At 41.1% G+C, this 24,474-nt stretch overlaps 1 protein-coding gene and 1 non-coding gene across 2 annotated transcripts in view; both read right to left on the reverse strand.

Moving 5' to 3' along the window:
* Pka-C3 (Protein kinase, cAMP-dependent, catalytic subunit 3) overlaps window positions 1-24,474 on the reverse strand; it is a 331,963-nt gene that overhangs the window by 82,388 nt on the left and 225,101 nt on the right. The gene's annotated exons all lie outside the window — the stretch shown is intronic.
* TRNAP-AGG (transfer RNA proline (anticodon AGG)) lies at window positions 20,231-20,302 on the reverse strand. The gene has a single exon. It is a non-coding gene; the product is annotated as a tRNA-Pro (tRNA).

Below are 24,474 nucleotides of genomic sequence, written 5' to 3' on the forward strand. Positions count from 1 at the left end.
ATGAAAAAAATCGGCGGCATTTTGAGTTTATCTGAGATGACCGCTGCCTCTGCAAAACAAATATCTACGGGCTAAAAAAGCGCGAGGGGAGCGCCAAGGCACATGTGGCTTACGACCGAAGCTAATTTGCGAGCATGGACTGGACTAACCGCAGCTGAGAAGAGTAAACAAACACGACCAACACTTTCACCCCGGTCAGAAGGTCTAGAAGCGCAAGCACACGCGCCCCTCAAATTGCTACGTGCTTCCTCACCCCCCCCCATCCTCCTCCTCCCATCCAAGGTCGTCCCTGGGGAAATTTGTTGACGTCTCCACCACACACTCAGCCTCCTTGCTCCATCCCCTTCCATCTTAATATTAATAACATTAAAAATAATAAATCACTCTTTTTATCCTCTTTCCTTCTTGCTCGGCGGATGGCGGGGAAAGAATCGGATGCCTCCCCCTCCATGTGACGTTGACAGGGGCCGTCCAAATTCCTTGCCCCCTCCTCTGGTTTCGTGAGAGAAGCTTGACTTTTTTGCTCCGGTTCAGCGATGGTTGCGAGAATTGAAGGAAGGACGTGGAACAAATCTGGCACAAACACCGAATCCTGCGGTACTCACGCTCCGCCAAGGAGTGACAAGAAACAGTTCATTTCCATCTTGTCCCGGCACCGCGGAGAGTCACAAAGGAACTTCGGCGAAGACGCTTAGTCCTTGGGCGGTGGAGCGAGGAAACTCGGCAGGGATTAACGGAGGGTGCCACTCGCATTTCATGAAGGAACCGGGAGCATTAATCACGAAGAAACCAGCCCAAACCGGCCGTGATCAGCAAATAACTTTTAGTTAGGTTTGATACTTCGCGTCTGTTAAACCGCAGAGGTGGTGGCCTGAGGTCTGAGCAGTCAATAGGAACCAACTTTAGACGGGGTCCGTTGGAAAAGGAGAAAGGGTCAGCTACCCAAATACAATTATTATAAATGAGTTCATTAAACGTTATATTGAATTTTTGAGGTTCTTTACTCATTCCTAACGGAACTATCATTTATGAATCAGAAAAAGCACTCAAAAATAAATATTGAGAAATAAGTTCAACTCATCTAAGAGAAGAGATAGACGGGAACAACGTTTTAAAATAACCTTTCTCAAGCGAAAATTTAGGACCATCAATAATTAATGCCTTTCATTGCGAAGATGTTTTTTTATACCTTCCCATATAAACCATAGCACTCTACGGTCAGTGACATTCGGCCTTTCCGTATTTTTTTCCCGAGAATGATTAATTGGTTCAATGAATAGGTGAGAATGAATACAATGTATACATTATCTGAATAATGGGTGAATTCTATCAAAGGTTACAATTATGCTCTTTGGGTTATAAATAAAGGTGAGCTTAGGTTTAATTTTGCTGTACTGGTGAATCGTTCGAGGTGTAATTTGACCAATCACTGATGGTGTCCTAATATCTCTTATTTTCCTGGCGGCCCAAACTGACAATTTATGATAATGCGGGGATCGTACAACAATGTGACAACTACATGTATGTCGATCAATTCAATTTTATAATATAAATAACTATTTTAATTCCTGCAATTGATGACAGTTTATACATTGATAATTTGTGGAAACAAAAATTTTCTTTGAAATCGAGCCTTCATTCTTAGAGAGAACCATACGAGATCGCAGACCATATTCACGGCAGGCAGATGCGCGGGCGTGATGTATATGATTATGCTATTTTTTCAGTTGTGTCCAAGCTCAATTCTTTGGATGAGTGCCACATCCTAGGGAAGGGTGCCGATGGGAGAGAAGTGCGTTTCGGGATAGCGATTCGGTGTCCAACCCCTGTATAGTATGGATCAATAAACACAATACGCTTTGGCACCAAGGACACCGAGAGACGGATGACACGCGGTCTATGGCTTTGGGAATGTGCAACTGACTGGGCAAACGAATTCCGTCGCCCACAAAGATGGAATTCGGCGGTGCCTCGCGAGGGAGATGAGCGAATCAATCCAGGCCTCGCGTCGCTCTTTATAAACCCACGTCGAATGGGGAATGGCAGCAATGCGTCCTCAAAGAGCTGTGGTGGCATTCGACCCATGTCTCGCATCTAATAGACGGTAAATTAAACGGGATCCGCGCGTGACTTGGTGGAATTCCTTCATCATGAAAGGACATCATAATTCCAAGCACGCTAAACCCCAAACCCTTCGTCCCACAATGAAACCTTGGGCGTGGAACAAATATTGCATTAAGAATTGATGAAATACCAGTAGTATTATAAGTAATTAGAGGCTAGGTGGCCGGGAGCTGATTTGCGCCATTAGGAATTGATGGGTAATTTGGTAAGGGAAGGATATTTAGGGAATGGAGGAAGGATGAAGTGAAACCCGGCGCTGTCATTAGATTACTCTAATTTCGAAATAGGCCAGGGGGTCATACGATTTCATTTCAATACCAAGATGCAATGTTTACGCAATGTCATGGAATGCATCTAACTTTGCCACAATATTAAAATGAACTACGTCATTACCCACAGTTCAATTTAATAAGAGAAGATTACAAATAGTTTCATCTGTTAAGATATCCTCAGGTACAATTACTTGAAACCTTCAATTATCATTACATCAATGTGAAATAATACCTACACACCGCAGTAATTTCTAATTCAAAGAGAATAAGTTCAAAGCTTTAGTGAAACACATCCATTATGATTAATTTATTTAACTTTCTCTAAGGAGACTAAAGGTTTTTTTTTTAATTTTATGAAAAGTTACCTCACTTTAAAAGTAACGTCTGCCAGTGTGAATTTGATGTACCTTAACCTCACCCTGTGATTTAAGTGCCACTCATCGTATTTCCCTTGGCAGCCATCGAACATTGATTGGTTTCAAATCATACCGATGGAAGAAAAAAAATCATTCAGAGATTGGAGTGAAAAAGTCTTAGACTAACGTCTGGAGATATGATGAAGAGTAATATTCCAATATGACAAGTTTTTAGGCTTTGTCCATTAATCAAGTCACGCGGTCATAGACCATTTTCAACTGCATTACTCACATCAATGTCACACCAGACTCATCCGTCCTTTTTTCTCTCCCTAAATTGGCACAATATTACTTTCATAATTCCCCCTCATGAACGGTTTCGTATAAAATGATTTGATTGCTGTGATACAGAAGAATTCAACCTGACTGTGGTCTATCTGGGTTCATGGGTTAAGGCGCACATACAAGTACCGGAAATCGTGAAACAGGACTGATAAAAAAACACTCTAACTTCTTATAGCAATATCGACCTCCTTGTTTTAAGTTCTGTCACATTTCACACACAGTTCGGTCACGTCGGAAATTTGAAATTATTGCCAATTCTCTAATCTTTTGAACTGTCACGCATCCGCGAACGCATACTTTATTCAAGTATCCATAACAACATTGGAGCACACATATCGATTGACGATGGAGATTGGTGTGTAAAAACAGACACGCGGAGAAAAAGTATGATTACACGCTGTAATTGTATACAAAACGGCGTCATTTTATGATTCACCATAGCGGAAGCTTTACGAACCCTGTGAGCTGTCACGTGCAGCCATCTATGTCTCGCATTAATAAAGAATTCCCTCGTATTTGAAGCACAATCGCATCTCCTTCTCCACTCACATTTCCGAGGAAAAAATGCAATGAACTGATAACCTAAACGCACCCCCGCATGTGCAAGATAACATCCCAAACGAGACAGGACCAATAAATACTCTGGGAGGGAACTGGTTTTTCATTTAGCACAGGACTTTAGGAAGTATGCCCGAGGACACGCACGCATTTATCGATACTGAGAGTGATTTGGTAAAATAATCCCATCTTCCAGGAAATGCGTGAGCCATTAATGAAGGGCACCTGGCTGGGACTTGAAAATCGAAAGAATGGCTTAAGCATTCAATTAGCTACTTCCCCGTGGCAACAAAAATCGTTTCCTCAAGGGTTTCCGAAGACAAAGGGAAAGACAAAAGCGGAAGTCTCCCCATTCTACCCTCTTAACTATTGAGGTCTTCCCTCTCTCGCCGATTGCTGCTCTCAAAACCAATATTTAGAGACTAATATTAGATCACAAATGAGTTTTTGAGTCTTTGAGTGCGGACGAAGAGTCGCGACGTTTCGGACGTCTTGCGAAACCAGATCCAGGAGCGCAAGGGAGAGAGAAACATATGGAACAAAAAGATTTTTTTTTGAACTTCGAGTGTTCTAAATGGAAAAAAATAAGCTTTCTCTTCCTCTCCTACGTCTTTGATTAGAGTTCCTTCAGGAAGAGTAAGGCCAATGCTATTTCCATTATTCTGATTAGCTCCGCCATTTTCGAACAAAAACGGAGACTGACGGAATCTATATATATATATATATATATATATATATATATATATATATATATATATATATATATATATATATGCTTTCATAGACGTAACACGGAAGTGCCGAATAGTACAATACACAGTAACACATAATATAGAAACACAAAAAGAGAGAACACTCACACGTATTTTCTTGATATTTCGACGGAAACAATCCGTCTTCCTCTGAAGATATAGAAGTAAGTACATAACTTACTTCTATAAGTAAGGTAAGTCATTACTTCTATATCTTCAGAGGAAGACGGATTGTTTCCGTCGAAATATCAAGAAAATACGTGTGAGTGTTCTCTTTTTTTGTGTTTCTATATTATGTGTTACTGTGTATTGTACTATATATATATATACATACATATATATATATATATATATACATATATATATATATATATATATATGCATGCATAAAAATTATGTTTCCTCCATAGCTTAATTTTTAGATCACCGTCCCGGTAAGCTTAAGGTTTGTGGTTCAAGTCCCGGTCAAGGACACTTTTTCCACTAGAATCCGCAGCCTTTTTCCCTCTCCCATGTGTGTGTATATATACACACACACACACGCACACGCACACGCGCACGCGCACGCGCACACGCACGCACGCACGCACGCACGCACGCACACACGCACACACGCACGCACGCGCACACGCGCACACGCGCACACGCGCACACGCACGCGCACACGCACACACGCACAAACGCACGCACACACGCACAAACGCACGCACGCACGCACGCACACACACACACACACAAACAAACGCACAAACAAACGCACAAACGCACAAACACACACACACAAACAAACGCACAAACAAACGCACAAACGCACAAACACACACACAAACGCACACACACACACACAAACGCACACACACACACACACACAAACGCACAAACACACACACAAACGCACAAACACACACACAAACGCACAAACACACACACAAACGCACAAACACACACACAAACGCACAAACACACACACAAACGCACAAACACACAAACGCGCGCACGCACGCGCACACGCATACGCACACGCACAAGCGCGCGCACGCGCGCACGCACACGCACACAAACATGCATACACAGAGTGCCTTGTTTGTCTTGAGAAAGGTGGCTTGACAACCGAAAATTTGAAAACGTGTGAGTTCCTTTTCTTTTTTGTATGTTTCACGTTAGCTTTTGTGCGTTCCTTGTGTAACTATTTGATCTACTCGTATAAGTTATACTCGGGCACTTTGAGTGAGTATGGTGTCCGTCGGATGGGACGTTAAGCTGCGGACCCCTTGGCGCCTTTCGTAAAGAGTAGGCTTATGCCAACGCCGGGTTTCTCTCCACTCTTCATCCTTTCCTGTCCATTCCCTATGGCGCAAATGACCTCAGCTGTCGGTCGCCTCCCCTAAATACTACTACTACTTGTATAAGTTTCGAGTAAAAATACAAACCCTATTGAAAAATGTCGTAATTCGAGCCAAAACAATTCCCAAAGGCTTAAATTTGCGAAATTCCGAGAGATTGTAATACTATGTTGGTAATTACACACATTTTTTCAAAATTATTTATTTTTTATCAAAAATACCGTGGTGGGACAATGTTATTCTGAACCCTTATCGTTCGTGGAAAAAGTGGCATCTTAAATCTATCTTCTCTACACTTTATCACTCTAATTTTATGAACATGTCCTCTCCTACCGTAGTGCGATGGGGGTAATAACACATTTTCAACACCACTGCTACAGAGACGCCCTTCCAATTGATTCAAGAGATTTAATCTGTAACTTAACCTTCGCTTGTGAGTGATTCCCAGCCTGGCTCCTATCATATTATAGATACGCTGATAAGTTTATCATGGGGATTTTCTTGTTTTGTGAAAGAGATTTGTGTTTGGAAGTTTTCCTTAAGTGTACTTTTGTTTTACTGACTGATGTTATATATTATCTTTTGTGATTACTTGCAACTTGTGTGCCACCCGACATTGTCTATCAGAACATGTGGATTTAATAACAATAATAACAACTTTGTACAAATCTAACTCCTCTGCGTTGCACGCGATCAATTCGGTAATTAATACAAGTTCGTAAGGGACCCATGTAATTGCAGCATATTCTAAATGAGACCTAACCAGCGAAAGACAACATTTATCTTTGACCTATTCATCACATTTACCGAGTACTCTTCTAATATATCCTAAGTTTTTGTTAGCTTGTTAGGATGGGAAATTTTTAAAGGGATTTTTACATCAGGAGTAGGACTATTACGCTGTCGTTATCACTTGTTATTAGCAGGAAGAGAGTGCCTTCTTAAATAGGAATCCTGTAATATACCTTTGTTTTTTAAGAATCTGCGGTCTTATCAGCAAACATTAATTTGGCGACCGAAATAATTTCTAGAATGTGATCCCAACCTCACTGGGGGACCGGTTCTAGCAAACAATTGTTCGTTACAATAACCTCGATCATAAGAATTCTCTAACAATAATAAATTATCGCTTACTCTACGCAGTCACGTGCAACCAATCGTCCTTAGTTAAATGGGTCATATTTTAGACATTTTAAACGATTCTAGCATTACTGTTGAATTCCATTGAATGGTCTCAATCATGGCCAAATTGTTCAATGATTAAAGATTGTTCCTGTTTGGTTCGTGCCAACATGTTTCAATATTCACAACATAGGAGTAAATTTTAATATTCTACCATTATTCCCAGCCAACGGTTGCAGAAGTCCAGGCGACACGTTTCATATCGTTTGGCCATTTAGCGGTGCAGCGCACTGACAGGTACCCTATGCGATGCCAGGAAGAATATTTATTCGCTCTTCGTTTGTCTTTCTTTTGGAAAAACTTAACGTCTTTGGCTTCAACACACCCAGCCACCAGAAGACATTAAACGGGCGTATAAATAAGGTGTATGGCGTCGAAAACTGCCAACCTGTACTGTTCAAGAAATTTCCACTCAAGGTAACATTGATAAATATACAAACCCACGGAGCGAATGTTACATTACAGATTAACTCTACACCATAAATTAGAAGGATGTCTCTTTAGCATTGATGCTGAAAATATATTATTAACCTCATCGTACTACGGTAGCGGAGATCATGTCAATAAATTTAGAGAGATAAAGTGTAGAACAGATATATTTAAAATGATATTTTTTCCAACAACGATAAGCGATCAGAATAAAATTATCCGACCGCGGTAGGGTATTATTCCGGTCAAAATCAACCTGGTGTGTTTTCAACCCCCACCACACACTAGCGGTGGCTTGGAGGGTACTAAAATATCATACTACATTATTACTGTTCCCGTTGGATATTTTTTCATTAATTACCAGCGCAATTTGGTGCCTACTGGATAAAGCGTTCGACCACTGACGGGATGGTCCCGGGTTCGAGCGATTTACTGGAAACTTTACGGGAGACTGAATTGTGGAAGAAGGAAATGATATAGTCTTCCTTTAAGCAAGTTCGTCCATCACTAGACGTGATCAGGAAAATGATATAAAGTTCGACTCATGAAAATTCAGGTTTGAAATTATTCCCTAATTCTCCAATAGGAAAGAGAAATTTAACTGAAAATTCCTTATTGATTTTGCTCATCGCAGCCGCATTATTTCAGAAATTAATTTCTAAAACGCGCAGGTTAAATCCAATACGAGTCAAGGCAATATTACCATATTGAATTCGAACCAATTAAGATATTCAATTCTGAATAATATTTCGCATTCAAGACGCTGAGCGACTGTTAGTAGTATGGCGCCAGCTATTTCATCATATAAGAAGCTATAATAACAATGTGGGTCAATTTAATGTAGGTAATTTGGGGTAATGTTAAAAATACGGCTCATTAAATATATTATTTAATGCATTTTCCATTTGAACTCAACCCTTGCCGGTAATGATTTTTAATATTCACATAACTTATAACATTTGGGTAGAATTTATTTTCTTCGGAGCACCCTCCCTAAGTTTTAATGACATAAGTTTGCGTCATGAACCCAACCCCCCCTCCCCAAGTGGGCATCCTTTTCGGCATATTGTGCAATTCTTAAAGCAGCATCGCTGGGGATTGCAAGCACATATATACCTTTTCCTTTTACCCCCATCCTCCCTTCCACCATAATATGCCGTGGTATACTTGTAAATATAATCTCCCCTTTCCTCTTCACCCAATTCACAGCGAATCCATCTCAGACACCTACAGTATGGCATTTATAGTTATGACACAAATATCTTTAATAGCCGCTCCAAACTCAAACACTGATATAATACTTTCTACTACCTGAAAACTTTAATGAAACTTGTCAAACCTTCCATCGCTAGACAACAATTTCAGCCAAGCGATCACGTCACGTGGACGGCGTGTAATTGTTGGGAACGAGAGAACCAACAGAGGTGGAACCCAATACTTAAACTGATTGACTCTCCATGAAAATACCTCAACAATGGTACGAGCTGTCCAATCCATTATCGACTAAATTTACTGCATTTAAATTTTCGCCGCGATTTTATTCTTTCTTCATGAGTTCAACAGAGATGATGACACATTTTGAAACCAAGCCACAGAAGAAACGGTGCAAATCTGAGGAGGATCGATATGAGTGAGACAAACCATAAGGCAGACCTTTGGCATTTTGAGGTAGAAAGAGGGGAGGTATTAAAAGATTTGGGCTGGGAGGATCGCCATAGTAAAATGTAAGTTTATAAGACTGAATCCCTTCTTTAAATTTGAGACGGATTGTATTTGACAACGAAAACTCAATTTAATAGCAAAATGCATTCATACGAGTATAACGCAATAATGCGCTCACGATCATAGAGATGGGTTGAAAAATGGTGTAGTTTCATATATTTTATTCGTCCTTTCCGAAAAAATGGGAGGAATAGGGCAGTTACGACCCACGTCCATTAGGTAATATATGTATGTTATCATTATTAGTAGTATGCACGATAAATTTTCTCTGCTGTACATTAAGCCACGAGTGTTAACCTAAGCTAAAACCAATTACCTGCTTTCGAATGGTGATATTTTAGTTCTTTGTTTTTAACGATATATAGTCAAGGATCACGTTTTTTCCTGCTTAAATATTGAACATTTGTTCAGATAGTCTGTCACTCTATTTTCATCGTTCCTCCACCAAATCTAATGATATCTTCTTCTTTGATAATTTGAACCTCATTATTCAATGGAAATATGCGGGCGCCTGGCAAGGATTCACCCCCTGCCACACGCCATGCAGTTGTCTTGCAGGATAACACGTAGGGAACATTGTAACATGACGTCTGATGGACCCCCGGGTCATAGCGGGGTGAAAGGTGGATGCCGGGAAGAGGGGTCCATCTATCTACCCGGGAAAAAGCAGCACAGCATCTCCGCGAAACCCCTTCTTCACTCTCTGCGGAATTGTATGACATGTACCTATAAATAGGTACCGTGTGGGGAATGGAACGTAATTATGTGAATACAAATAAAATAATACGGCGCTGGGGTAGGTATATTCTCCATACCTCCAGGAGGAGAGCGTGACTCCTTCCAGCCTGGAGTCCCCCCCCCCCTGCGCGCAGGAGTGAGTGAGCGTGGGGGTGGCGGGCGGTGTCTTATTTTGGAACCCCGGCGGCGTCGGGTGTCCAGGAAGGGTGGGGTGGGCGGGGGTTCGGGTCTGACCCATTTCCCTCCCCCGGGAGAGAGAGGGAGACAATATTCGCTCGCACCAACACCAAGGGGGGAAAGGGGGGCGGGAATAAGTCGGTTGGCAGAACTTCGCACAAGCGCGTCAGGGACGCGAAACACTAGCCATATTAAAGCACCCGGACGAAATGCATTCAACCAACCCAACGCTAAGGCCCCCGCTTGCTCACTTCAGTTGCTGTAACCGGCACACGCAATATTGGATGCGAAAATGATTACTCAAAATCTCTTGATCGACGCTTTTATATACTCGAGAATAATCTCTACCTCGATTTTTGCGCTTGCGCACACGATTGGTTCGTGTTTTCCTCGAAGTCAGTGCTGACTGAAGAGTAACATGAACTCCCGCGTAAAAATCGATAAGCTTTTGAAACGGTCCCACTCATCAATGATTGGTAGTTGGATATAAGAATCGGACAGAAAGTGAGTTTCATATTTTATTTACATCTACATGTACGTCTACGCAATACCCCACAAGGCTCTGCGAAGTCGCAAGACTGAGGATATTATAGGGCACCAGTCATATGTGCATAAATATTAAGGCATATACGCACAAGAAAATGTAGTATGTCCAAATACTACATTTGCTCATATTGTCTACCTGGCGATGATGTTGAAAATGTGTAATTAGCCCCAACGTACTATGGTAGGAGAGATCATGTAAATAAAATTAGAAGGATTACGGGTAGAGCAGATAGATTTAAGATGTCATTTTATCCGCAAAATAAGTAAGGGATCCGAATAATATTATCCGACCGCGCTAGGAGGGAGGGAAAGTTTTTTGTTCCAAAAGTAGTCCGGTGGGTGATCACCCCCTGCCACACACCCAAGTGGTGGCTTTTCGGGTACTATACATATTTATGACGGTATGTATGTACACTACATTTGCTCATATTGTCTACCTGGCGATGATGTTGAAAATGTGTAATTAGCCCCAACGTACTATGGTAGGAGAGATCATGTAAATAAAATTAGAAGGATTACGGGTAGAGCAGATAGATTTAAGATGTCATTTTATCCGCAAAATAAGTAAGGGATCCGAATAATATTATCCGACCGCGCTAGGAGGGAGGGAAAGTTTTTTTGTTCCAAAAGTAGTCCGGTGGGTGATCACCCCCTGCCACACACCCAAGTGGTGGCTTTTCGGGTACTATACATATTTATGACGGTATGTATGTACAAACATTCTTACTCGTACACATATACTTGCTTACTCCTACACAAATAAATCCGCTATATTTAGATTTCGAGAAACCCTTCGACAAGTTCCCCTCGAAAAAATTATTCACAAACTAAGATATTATCTAATAAAAGAGAAGGTAATTAACGGGATTAGGGACTTCTTACTTAACCATTAGCCAAAGGAGTCGCGGGGGACGGGTTGAGTTCATTAGAGGCAGACGCATCGTAACTTCAGGAGTGCCGCAGGGAAGTGTTATACGACCCTTCCTCTCCTCACTATGCATTAACGACCAAACATTTCAGGTTGGCAGCAATCCTAAATTATTTGTAGAGGACAACGTGTTTTACAGAAAAATAAGAACACGGCCAAGATGGGTGCCACTAACTAACGATTTAGAACAATTATCGAAGTAGTTCAAAGAATAGGTGTAATACTTAAATATCTGGAAATGATAGCAAAGGCACAGGAGTTTTGGAATGAAAGGAGAATTCAACGGGGCGTAAAACTTATATAGTAGATGGGAACGAGTCAATGATCTCACAATACAGGGCTGCACCCAAAAGTGGTAGGACTGATTTTCTCTGGAGCGAACGGAGCGGTGGAGGGGGGTCTGCCTGGCAGGGTAAGGTGGAGGGGGCTCTTAGCAACAGATCGACACCAACCTCAGTCGCCTGCAGGCTGTCGTTGAGTGAGGACACCGTTTTTAGTGAAGCAAGTTTTTTGTCCACGTCGAAAAACAAAATGAATCTGAATTTAGAGCAACGTTATTCCGTGACGTTTGTGCGAAACTCGGGAAGACGGCAACTGAGACCCTCGATATGATCAAGCAGGCTTATGGGGACACTGCCTTAAGCCGTTCCACAGTATTTGAGTGGCACAAGTTGTTCAAAGACGGTAGGGAGCTCGTTGAAAACGACCATCGCTCCGGACGGCCGTCGACGGCAAGAACCGACACCAATGTGGACAGAGTGAGGACACTGCTGAACACAGACCGACGCTTAACAGTGAAGAAATTGCAGATCAGTTGGGTATGTCTGCATCCAACGTCCAACGCATTATTTCACAGGATTTGGCCATGCGCAAGGTGTGCGCCAAGATGGTGCCGAAAATTCTGCCATGGCGCGCTCGTCGTCAGACAGCTCCTGGCTAAATACGGCGTTGCCACGTTCCCGCACCCGCCCTATTCTCCCGATCTGGCACCACCGGACATCTTCTTCTTCCCCCTGATGGAAAGACAGCTCAAGGGACGACGTTTTGACTCGATAAAGGCCGTTCAAGAGGCGAGGGTCATCAACGGCATCCCCAAAGAAAATTTCCAGCGGGCGTACGGGGAATGGGAGCAACATTATACTAAGTGTGTAGCAGCTCAAGGAGCATACTTTGAAGATTATTAAGTCGATGTAAGTATATAGCCAATAAAATTCTTGTAAAAAAATCAGTCCTACCACTTTTGGGTGCGACCCTGTTGGTCATATACTTGTTTCTTACACTGATATAAAACCTTTCCTGGGAGTACGCACATCAGAAGAATATGCGGGTCAGCCTTAAAGAAGCCGGGTTTCTTTAGATAGGTGGTAGAAAAATTGAAGGGAAAGTAAAGAGAGAGGATTTATTTCGTTTACGTTAGACAACATTAGGTAGATGAGGCCTAACTAAACCATATGGAGTCCAAGAGATATAGCATTAAATAAAGAAATATAAATTAAATGAAAAAGATTCAAGGTAAATCCTTTAGGTTTCTTAAAATTGCTACGAGAAGCGAGTAAGCGTGATGTTTATGACTGAGTAATTAGGTTAAGAGTCCCTTGATTCGCGAATAGAGAGCACTTAAGAATTTTAGGAAGGTGCAGGACAACTGAGTTTTCTTTCTACGTAGAGAGAAATGTGAGGGAGGCATAATATACTGCTCTGTTCGGAGAATGGGACAAAATACAAAGATATACACAGATTTTTCCCTCCTCCCTCCCCTGCTACGCAGTCATGGCAAAATTCAACCCAATCGCCCGAATACAGTATTAAAGGCCAAAATTTAATGATTTAGTTAAAATCAACAATTACAGCTTAATGCATAAATGCTAGACATGTAGGCGCACGAGTATTTTTATTATAGTAGCAGATATATTGTCAAACTGATGGGTGCCGTGACAACCCCTGCCGCACGCCTCTGCGGCAGTTTGCGGGGTATCGTTAGAATTTGGTCCTAGAAGTATCAGAGAGAACGTAAGCATTGTAATAATTTCTGTTTCCAGCACTAAAATAAATCGTACCAATCCATGCACGAATACGATTTGCTTCTTTTAAACGATAGGGACAAAATGATACGATTCTAAAATTCAGCACTGAAATAAGGATAGGGTGGATTGACCTTTAAGGGTTGATGTTATTAATTAGTTCAAGACATTCAACCTGTTAAAGTTTGCTTTCAGGACAGCACCCAAGGACTGTAATCTTACACGAATCGTAGATCGCACTTCCTCCCGAACGCCTGAAAAAGAGTTCCTTCTTCATATCTGATGCATATACTTGCAGAGTTCTAATTATCTACATATCAGCGGATGTGTCCACCAAAAAATGAAACTTAAACACATCAAACCTTAAAAAATTGCACGTTTTTGGATAAATATCTTCCTACATCCCAAGGTGCCATTATTTGTCAGGTGATAGTATATGTATTTGCATGCGTATCGAATGAAAGGATTTTTGCATAAATGTACATGCCAATGTGGGTATAGTTTCACATGTTTGTGTTGATTTTGCATGTGGCTGTGTTTCTTTTTACGGGTGGTGACCTAGCACTCCCCGCCACACGCCTTTGCGGCTGCTTTCTGGGTATAATGTAGATGTTGTAGATGTAGAAAAATCAACCACTCGCGGATACAATTCTATTCATTCACCACCAATCCAAAATAAAAATTCAACTAATTACACTGAAACAACCTATTGAAACGTTAAAAAAAACAATCATTTCTCCATGATAGGCTCTTAGGCTTTCGTAAGGGAACATTTAGAATACGAGGAAAGTATTTGGAATCCAGGGGAGAAAACGTCTATGAAGAAATTGGATACGGTTAACTGAAAATCCAATGGGTTTATGAAAAAGTTCTGCAAAAAAAGAGTAGACGTTCGACGGGCATGTTGTGAGGAATTAGGCTGGGAGTCACTTGATTCTAGATGAGAGCAGGTAACCTTAAATTACTTAAAGAAAGGAACAAGACACCAGAGTGTTATTGCGACACCAAGAAAATGTCATTGGTACAAAATTATATTGGTGGGATACGGACGCTATGGTTGCAGAAAGAGATAGTTAGACACTCCCACAGACAGATTCAAGGACTCGATCTTCCCTCATAAGATACGCTATCATTAAAAAATCGAACCTATGCTCTCGGACTGATTAAATCAATCGAATAGTCAAACACATCAATTACTTAATTACGCGTACTGGTATAACAAATGATTATGACGTTCGACAATTTCCTTGAAAATTACGTAATATCTCGCAATTAGCCGAAATACATCTTTACAATTTGCCCCTGCAAACTTGATTCTTTTGGTGATTACGCATTTCATCTTCACCATTTGCAACGCTATATTAGGAGCATGTCGGTAGATGCGTTCCCTCGTGCGTATATCCCCAACAGAATGCACGGGATACTAGCCCTAATACATACTTACGCACTTATTTCAGAGCACACCAATGTTTATGTAGTTTCATGATGACAGTCAACTGTTGAAATCTGTCGGTAGTGTAATAAAAATGTTTACGAAAATACACGCGCCTAGATGTGGCTTGTTTCTATTTTAACTTTAACATCATGTAAGCAATAATAACTTAAAAACAATACACACCTTCCAGACACTAGATTAGCGATTGCCTTCCAAATCATTTGCAAATCAATCTGCAGTTTTGGGGAATTAGCTTCGGTAACAACTCTTGTCCGATTACGTAGCTCGATGTTCGCCAGAAACCTGTCTTTTCGTAAGAATCAGGGCACGGCCACCGCAAGAGTTCTGAACGTTTTCAATCCTCTGATTCCATTTTGGTACATAGTGCGAAAAAATATCAGAAAGGAAGAAGCGATGATCTTATTGGACACATTTGTACGACGAGATGGATCGAGGAAGACGTTAACCAGTTTATTGAATGCAAAGCGAAAATCAACGTCACAGGAGACGACTCTCAGCGACTGACAAGTATGTCTTTATAGCAACTAAAAATGCACACCATAGAGAAAGGGGTTAAATGAAAGGTAGGAGAATTGAGAGGAGAGTTTTCTCAAACCATTTCGTTTCTTATTCATTAAGCTCTCGCCATATTTCATAGAGATTTCCTGAGGACAATGTTAAGCGATATGATTATTATCGACAGATATAATCTCTAGCATAAATTAGAAGACTGTCTCTTTAGCTTCTTTTTATTTAGTCCGTTTAGATGACGTTGCAAATGTATTATTGGTCCCATCGTATTGGGGAAGGAGAGATCAGGGTATTAAAATTAGAGAGATCAAGTGTAGAACAAATAGATTTAAGGGTCGTAATATTCCCGCGAGGGTGTACAATAATTGCAGGCGTCCGCGCCATTTGACCAAAACGTATTTCCCTTTGTTTCATTCCAATTAGCCTACCAGTTTGTCATTAGCTTACATAACCTTAATTATTTAGTCATCATTGCCCTTAAAGTTATTAACAACTCCTCTCGTATCCGTAGAGAAGTATATTTCACATTGATACCGCAGTGTATGTAACTTTTGTTGTTACGACTAAATATTAAGAAAAATTAAATTTTTCATGTTGTCGTCTGATGCCGAACCACACCCTGTGACAGATCCTTGCAGGGTACAATGTAGTAGAAGCAGAAGAGACAAAAACCAGAAAAAATAAGCACTGTTTCAGAGGATAGAAAGGAAAAGCAGCACTTATTGCGTAGTAACGATCTTATTCTGTTTTTCTCTGAACTACTTGGATGGATGATGAAACAAAATAATATGTCAAATGGAATGATGTATCGTCGTGCACATAAAATGGATATTTCCGACGAACGTACAATTTGAAAGACAAGCCAAAAGAATGAAAGATTTAGACACCGATGAAACTGAATTACGTGTATTCGCCCAGCAATATGAAATATTTAAAAATATCCTTCAAAACGACGCATTGGCTGATATATACTGTCATATTCATGCATGGCTGGTGCCCTAACACTCCCTTATCCTCCAGATGATCTTGTGGTGGTTTGCGGAATGCACGTACACTCAGATAAAGAAATCACATGTTTCAACATAACACTTCTTTCTCCTGATCCTGATCAGTCTCCAGCTGGAGTCCATGATACGCTTTTAAAACGCCCATGACCACAAGACTTTAAGTGGGGATGGAGGGTTCATAAATTCGTCGGGGAGTTAGGAGGAGGAAGTCTCGTTTCATGAGTCAGAAGATGATTACACGTGGCATTATAAATAGTAAGAAAACAAATGGAATCCTCCGAGTCCATGGTGTAGCCTTCCCTCTGAAGATCCCGGCCTCGGCATTAGCCTGCTCTTAACGAAAGGCGCCAAAGGATACGCAGTTTAACGTGCCATCCGGGTGACGGCGTACTCACTAGAAGTACGTACCCTCCACAAAGCGCCTCAAGCAGGGATCGGGAGACCGCTGAAAAATATCTGTCACCGCCGGGATTCGAACCTGGGCTCTCAATGTAGGAAGCCAGTACGTTAGCCACCGCACAATCCCGATCACCCGCGCATATCTCTTCACGGGAGATAAAACTAAACCCCAACAATGTGCCACGCCCCCCTCGGCCATCTTCTGGCCGAGTGACGGGTTGCACCCGACCGGCCGAACATCCCCTGGGGGAGACGCAACCTCTTTAGGTGATAACCCCTCGTTTATCAGCGGCGTCATTAAATATCTGCACCAAACTGGTCATTTCGACAATGATAATGAATTCAGTGTTAGCGAAATATATGGAACAACAGGGGGGGCGTCGTATTCTAGTGTGCAGAACGCTGGGCTACTGACCGGAGAGCCCTGGTTCGATTCCCGGTGATGCCTCTAAGCAATCCCAGTTCCAACCAAGTTGTTTGATTTTTTGGATACCAGATCTTCCTGGGAATCCACAGGCGGAACAGGGGGATAAGAAACTGGTCCCCTTTATTATCATCGATGAGTCAATTTCACATTATGTTGGACTGGGTGTAGTATTAGGTGAACTCTATCCTCATCAGTCAAATGAACCTCTGGGTGGACTACTGCGGTATATTGACCATATGGTCCGCTCTTACACTTAAAACAATTGTATTTACTGCTCACTCAACGTTAGTATTGCCAAGAAAAAAGATCTCAACAAAGAAAATGATTCCGTCTAAAAGCAATACCGGTGTGTGGTAGTTCAGAGGATTGGGTGCTCTGGTTTGGGTTAAATTTAGGGTGATGACACTGAGTTTCACACAAGCTGCGTGGTTTCTCGGATATCAGAATCTTCCAGGGAAACCACAGTTGGCATGAGGAATGAGGAACTCCTACCCTGATGTAAGAAGTTCACACTACATTAGATATTGGGTGAACTCTACCCTCGGCTGCCTAAACCAACCTTCGGGTTGACTTCTCTGATTTTATATCAATAGACACATTCCGTACCTGATATGTTAGCGATGTGATATGGTCATATCCGTCCAAGCACCTAGTTTATCTCTGTTACTGCTACCTCGTCTGATCTGAATGTGGTAGTTAAAGGGGAAGGGCCCTCGTCTATTGACTGAAGGATCCCTGGTTCAAATACGGGTTGATGCCTTTGGATCGACTCAATCTATAAAGTTACTTTCTGATGCCTATACCTTCGTGGAAACCAAGTGGTGCTCCAAAGAAATGTAACTGCCCCAACTGAAAATAAGAGGAGTTTCATATAGGCCCGTGGATAGACTCTACCCGAACTCGAACAAAACTAAACTTTGGATGGATTACTCTAGATGACCGGCCAAATATATTCCGTGATACACTTCGTTAGAGACAGAAATTGTACAGATTGAGTAATGTCCCCATCGTCTCCCGGATGTGAACTATATATCGACGGATGAAATGTAACTTATTATGTATTTTGAATAAACTTCGTGAATCCCTCCGGAAGGGTGAAACGGATTAGTTTCGAGAGGACTCAGGGGGTCTGAGGGGGTCTGATACACCCACTCTTGTTTCCGCGATATTTTCGCGTGAATAGAAAACGAGCACTTAAAATCTATTATTAGCACGCGGAGCGCTCTACTTTCTCTCATTCTGTCTTTAAGGGGACGAGCGGGAGGGTATCTCCACACTCCCGACGCATAGCAGGCGCAGAGAGACGTTTCATTTTACCGCCACCGCGATTAAATAACAAATAATTACCTCACTGATTTCAGTCGGGTGCGAATACTCCTGATTTAGACGTCGTCGTTAATACTACTCTCAAAGGAAGGAAACCACCGCCAACGGTATCCGATTCCGTTAATGCGAACATTTAATGCCAAATTTAATCACCTCTTGTTGATTGCATCGTTGTTACTCCGACATAAAGAGAATGCGGGAACGGTTGTAATATTTGCCGTCTTGATTTTATTTTCACTAATAAATAAAACGGTTTCTGGCGTCACTTGGTGGAAATTCTTCATATTGAACGTTATACCATAACGAAACCTAGGTCGTAAATAAAAGTTTTTATTGTGGAAAAGCCAAGTGGTTTAATTTTAAGTTCATTATTTTCACTAATAATTCAAAATTCAACCGCAGCATTTTTTAAATGACTTTTGCGTGTTTTTTTGTATTTTTATTATATTTCAATACCCTGCAAGCCACCGTGAGGGTGTATGGCAGGGGGTGAATACACATCAGACTAAATTTGACCCGAACTTTTGCGTTAAGACAATAGAAGTTCGATAATCCCACAAAATAAACACGAGATTAAAGAAAAGAATATGACAAAGCATGCTAAATGTCGTTATTAGCTGTAAAAACGGTGAACCTTCCACTCCGTAATAAACAAAAAATGTGATTATATTACTAATGCAAACTAACTATAGTCACCGAGACCTAATGTACCTCCATTTCAAAAGTTTTGTCATTCCTTATATGATTCCAAAGAGCGCTTCAAACTGCTACATTTAGTAAGTTATAAATAAATTTTTACTCAACGAAAGCAAATAACAAAATATGCAGACGAAAATGCAAAAAAGTAAAGCAATTCAAAAGATCTATTTCATAAATTCTTTTAAACAGGAGCTACCAAAGATATACAACATGTTAAAAGCCCATAAATACACATCAGACATTCTTTAAAAGAACTTTTATTTAAAACAACTTTTATTCTAAACAAACCATTGAAGCCTGAGATGGCATCCATTGCAAAGCCACAAAATATATTTCACTACAAAAAAAGAATTTACATAATCACATAATTATTAAATGTGATTTTTTCATCATGAGCTACTATATCTTAGAAGTATACTCCCGACAAGCGACGTGGGAGATAAATTTTTTGAGCGAATAATTCATGGTATAATCTTGGATATAAACTAATCGATGCCATAGTTGCTTTTACGCGTGAGGGTGGAGGTCACCTAATACCTTTGCGGCGTGTTAAATTCATGCATTGAAGAAGGCGAGAGGTCATTTCCTTTCTCTGCGCTTCCTGTGGTTTCACAGGGAGGTGTGATGGCCCGAAAAGGTCCAATAGACTGTGGTAAAGGTCACCTGATGTGTTTCAATTTATCAACTATATTTTTAGCCATTTTTTCGTTACCAAAAGGCTTCTCGTAAATCCTCTTACTTAATTGTTACATCCACTTACGCGGTCTACCAAGGATATTAATTTAACCTTTGTTTCTTTGTTTAATGTTCTCTCTTCAAGGCAAAAAGGTCATTACAATGCCTATCCGTTACCATCTTGGCATAGATGTTGCAAAATTAAGTCAAGATTTCGAAAGAAGTTGAGAAAAAACCAGGGCTCGTCCGGGATTTCAACCCGGGACCTCTCGCACCCTAAGCGAGAATCATACCCCTAGACCAACGAGCCACGCGACATTGTAGGAAAATTCCTACATGACCTGTTTTGCTCTGTTCATCACGGGATTTGTTTGCCAACAATGAGGAAAAAGTTTCGCCCAACTGGGAGGTATGAATGAAATAATTAAAGGAAAGAGGAAGGCATATGAGGGTGTGCTGGGATTGGTTGAGGAAGCAAACGGGATGGTAAATGAGGAAAATGGAGGAGAGACAGAAATAGTCGTGGTAATGGTGGAGAATGTTGGGTAAGCGTGAAAGGGATTCGAGAAAATGGCATTTCGATCAACAAGAAGTGAATTGGAAATTATGATCTCGAGAACTATACAATATGGAAGAACAATTTAATTCCTTAATGGAACTTAATAACACTTTATGTATTTGCATTAAATTCTCCTAAAGCCAAGCATAACATTAGTTACTCGCGAGCAACTATCTGAATAAAAACTCAATCGACAAAGTCGAGCGCAACTGTTTGGACGGGGAACCCTTCGGTCCATCAAAGCGCACCGAATTGGTACGGATTTGCATATAAGACGGACAAATACCGCCATCACTGCCAACTTCGTAGAACCTTTTTGTCATTAAACCTTTCATGAAAACTCCTCTTCCATCGCTGCGACAACTCCGGAATTGAAACAGTCTAAGCTGAACTGAATAGCATCACGATTTTCTCCTAAATTTGTTAGCCATCTGTATTCTTCCTGCTGTTTTAGTTCCTCGCGCCGAAGGGAAGAAACAATAAAACTGTGTACGCGGTGGTTAAGTTCATTGATTAATCGATTATTCTGCTATTTGTGCAGCTACCACTGCGGGACTGAAGCCTTTGAATTTTAACAGCAATTAACACATCTGAACAGAAGAAACGACATGCAAAACCAGCAAAATCGCAGTCCAAGAAAATTGTCTTAACGCGGAAGAAATGCCAGTATATTTTGCAAAAGGGGAGTTGCCCATTGCAACGCTGGACCACCGTTCCAACATCCCATGATGAGAATTTGATTGATTGAATAATTTCATTGACTTGTCTCCGACTAATAAGTCCAGACTTTTTTGATTTGAATTACGCATGGTATTTCAAACTATGCGACCCAGCATGGATCATTTCAGATTATACATCCAGTTAACATGCATTAGTCAATTGCTCGTTACAGTGAGGAAATCATAGCCTTCGGAGGGTCAGAGAGGAAAATAAGGGTTCGGTAAGCAGGTGCTTTTCATTCCAGAAATTCCGTATTTTCCGCAAAAAACATTAATTGAAAGGAAAAAAATACGATCATATTTCATGGACGTCCAGTGACTACGGTTGAGCAGATACCTTTCCGCAAGAATGCTGTGGCCTCGGTAGGATGACAAAAATCGTAAGTACTGGGCGCCGAAGAAAAGGTATCTAACGTCGACTTGGCTTCATAAATTCAAAAGAATTCGCACTGGGGAGGAAACTTTGAAAACGCAGATTAAGCAATCGATAAACATCCCTCACGGAACAATATCTTCGCATTGTTTACTATAAAGGGCAATGCGAAAAAGAAATAGTCAACCATATAAAAAACAAATCGGTTTCCAATTTTAATTCTGGTGAACAGGAAACGGATTTTCGGGCACGGTTCTGCTCATGCATCTCGCTGCTTTTAAACCCGTGACCTTAGGCTCAGTGGGCAGTCGAGCTCTCGAACCACTGGGCTGCCAAAACCCCGAGCATTGAACCGACAAAAATCAAATATTTCCACAAATACATTGACATTTCTCTTCACTGTGGTTTATCACGATGAATGATGCGTTCGTTTGCAAGATAAAAGCCACACATTTCACGCGCCTAATTTTAAAAACAACGATTATTTCGTAAATCAACACATCATGCTTCCTTTCCTCGGGAAAGAAGGGTCCCAATATTTTTTGTTCTTCGGTTCCTCACAGAGCTCTTCAACCAATAACGATTCTGTCAGTTGACCTCTCTCTTCATTTCTTTATCTTTCTCTTTTTGACGTGTCTGTCATCACATATTCCCCACGTATTCAATCTGGGGTCTTCCTATATAACTCCTCAACCTCGTTCTTCTGGGCAAGAATATCTTCAGCGAGCCAATGTGCCCGATGTCATTATGCTTTCATTTCAGTGTATCTCTCTCTCACATACACACACACACACAAGCACGCCTCCTCCTCCTGATTGTCCCTTCGCTGGACCTCTTTAGTAGGCCACTCCATCCGTCCACGCGATCTCCATCATTCTCCTTTGGCACCAACATGCCATTTCTTCCAATCTTCTCGTGTATGATGCTGCCAACAGAAATCTGAAACTCCCCCAAGTCCATCTAACGACCTCAAAGGGCACTAAGACAGAAGAGTCGAGGACTTAGAAAGATTGAAAACGTGAGGTGAGAGAGATGAACGAAAACATATGGAAATTATGAAACTTCCCCGGGAAGGGAGCACGTGAACTTAACCTAAATCAAGTTGGAAAGTTAATGCCTTTGGCCAACAACGTCAACAAAAATGTCTGCAAACCAGTAGGAATGTTTACGAGATGACTTTTGGTAACAAAAGAGGCGCTAAAAATAAGGTTGATAAATTGAAACACACCAAGTGACCTTTAACGCAATCTCTTTTGGACCTTTACGGGCATCACATCTCCATGAGAAGCCGCAGAGAAAAGGAATGACCTCTTGCCTTCTCCCATGCATGAATTTAACACACCGTGAAGGACTTTGTCCTAGGTGACCTCTACCCTCACGCGTCAAAACAACCATGGCGTTGATTACTGTGTTTTCTCATGATAGACCTACCTATTTAAAGTAATAATTTTGTCCCTGCAAGTTCTTCATCTTGATATTTTTCCAGGCAAAATATCCTAATTATCGTATATGATATAAATTTGAAAAAAACAACATCCAGCAAAAACGGGCAAAACGAGTATCAAACAGTATGCAATATATACTCTAGTGAATCATCACGTTTTATTCTGTTGAGCAAATAGTGGAAATGTTTAAAGAGATTTAGAATCGACACATCTTTCTATTCCCATGTTGATACCGATAGAGCCAACTCAGGATCTCGAAATCGCTGGGAGAAAAATGTTAGAGCTAGTTCTGGATTTGAAAGCAGGACCCCGTACACCCAAAGTGAGATTCATAACCCTAGACCTGAGAGTCATACCGCAACATACGAATATTCCTTTATCCATTACCGCACTGTTCATCACACGGCATTGTTTACCATATGCCCATTCACGAGGAAAAACGTTTCGCCTAACTCGCAGGTACGGATGAAATAATTTGGGTAAGTGATAGGTTTGGCTAAGGAAGAAAAAAGGGTGGTATATACACATATGGGTAAAATGGAGGAGACGCAGAAATGGTCGTGATAATAGTGGAGAATGCTGTGTAGACGTGAAAGGGATAGGATGAGGACAGGGCATTTCGGTCGGCAAGAGGGGAGTTAGAAAATAAGATGATTTGGAGCATTAAATAATACGGAGGAAATGTTGTTTGAATGTAATTGAAATTTTAAAGAGTTCTCAATGTTTTTTTCTTATACTGAATTTTCCTATTCATACATTTGTGTCGACAGTAAGCTAGCCGAAGCACTCAGCAAAGCAAGAGTTATGATCTCGGAATCACGCGTCCGATTTGACCCACAAAAACCGATATCAATTATTTATAAAATATTTACATACATATCTTCGAACTTCTTTAAATATTTGTGCGCTTTTTCTGTCAGTCCTCAATAGCGATTTGGCATGTGTTATTCGGAGCAAGAAAACTCAAAGCACTTGCGTCAAAGTTATTATAAGGTCGTAAAAGAATAATAAAAAATGAGATCAGGGATAAAGATAAAATGGTATTTACACATAGCACCACTTTTCTCCGTGTTTAACATGCATGAAGCTCTTCAATCAAAGTGGTTTGAGCCACTTAGTCTTGAATTACAACCCTCAAAGCAGGTTGGCACAGATATTCGAATAGAGTGGTATACGGGCAGCGCATCAATTTGTTTACTATCTTTTTACTCACTTCTGACTCAATATAGTTTGGTCATTTCTAATAACGTGTGCACCCACAAAACCACCCTCATATTTTCCTAGAAGCGGAGTACTTGAAATTGAGAAACCTCTTCCCTGGAAGGACTCCAGGTTTAAGCTGCCACAGCACCAGGCTACAGTCCCTGGATTGGCGGACGAAAGGGA

The sequence above is a fragment of the Hetaerina americana genome, unplaced genomic scaffold, assembly GCF_022747635.1.
Source record: "Hetaerina americana unplaced genomic scaffold, ioHetAmer1.1.p SCAF_61, whole genome shotgun sequence".
In the NCBI taxonomy this organism is placed as follows: Eukaryota; Metazoa; Arthropoda; class Insecta; order Odonata; family Calopterygidae; genus Hetaerina; species Hetaerina americana.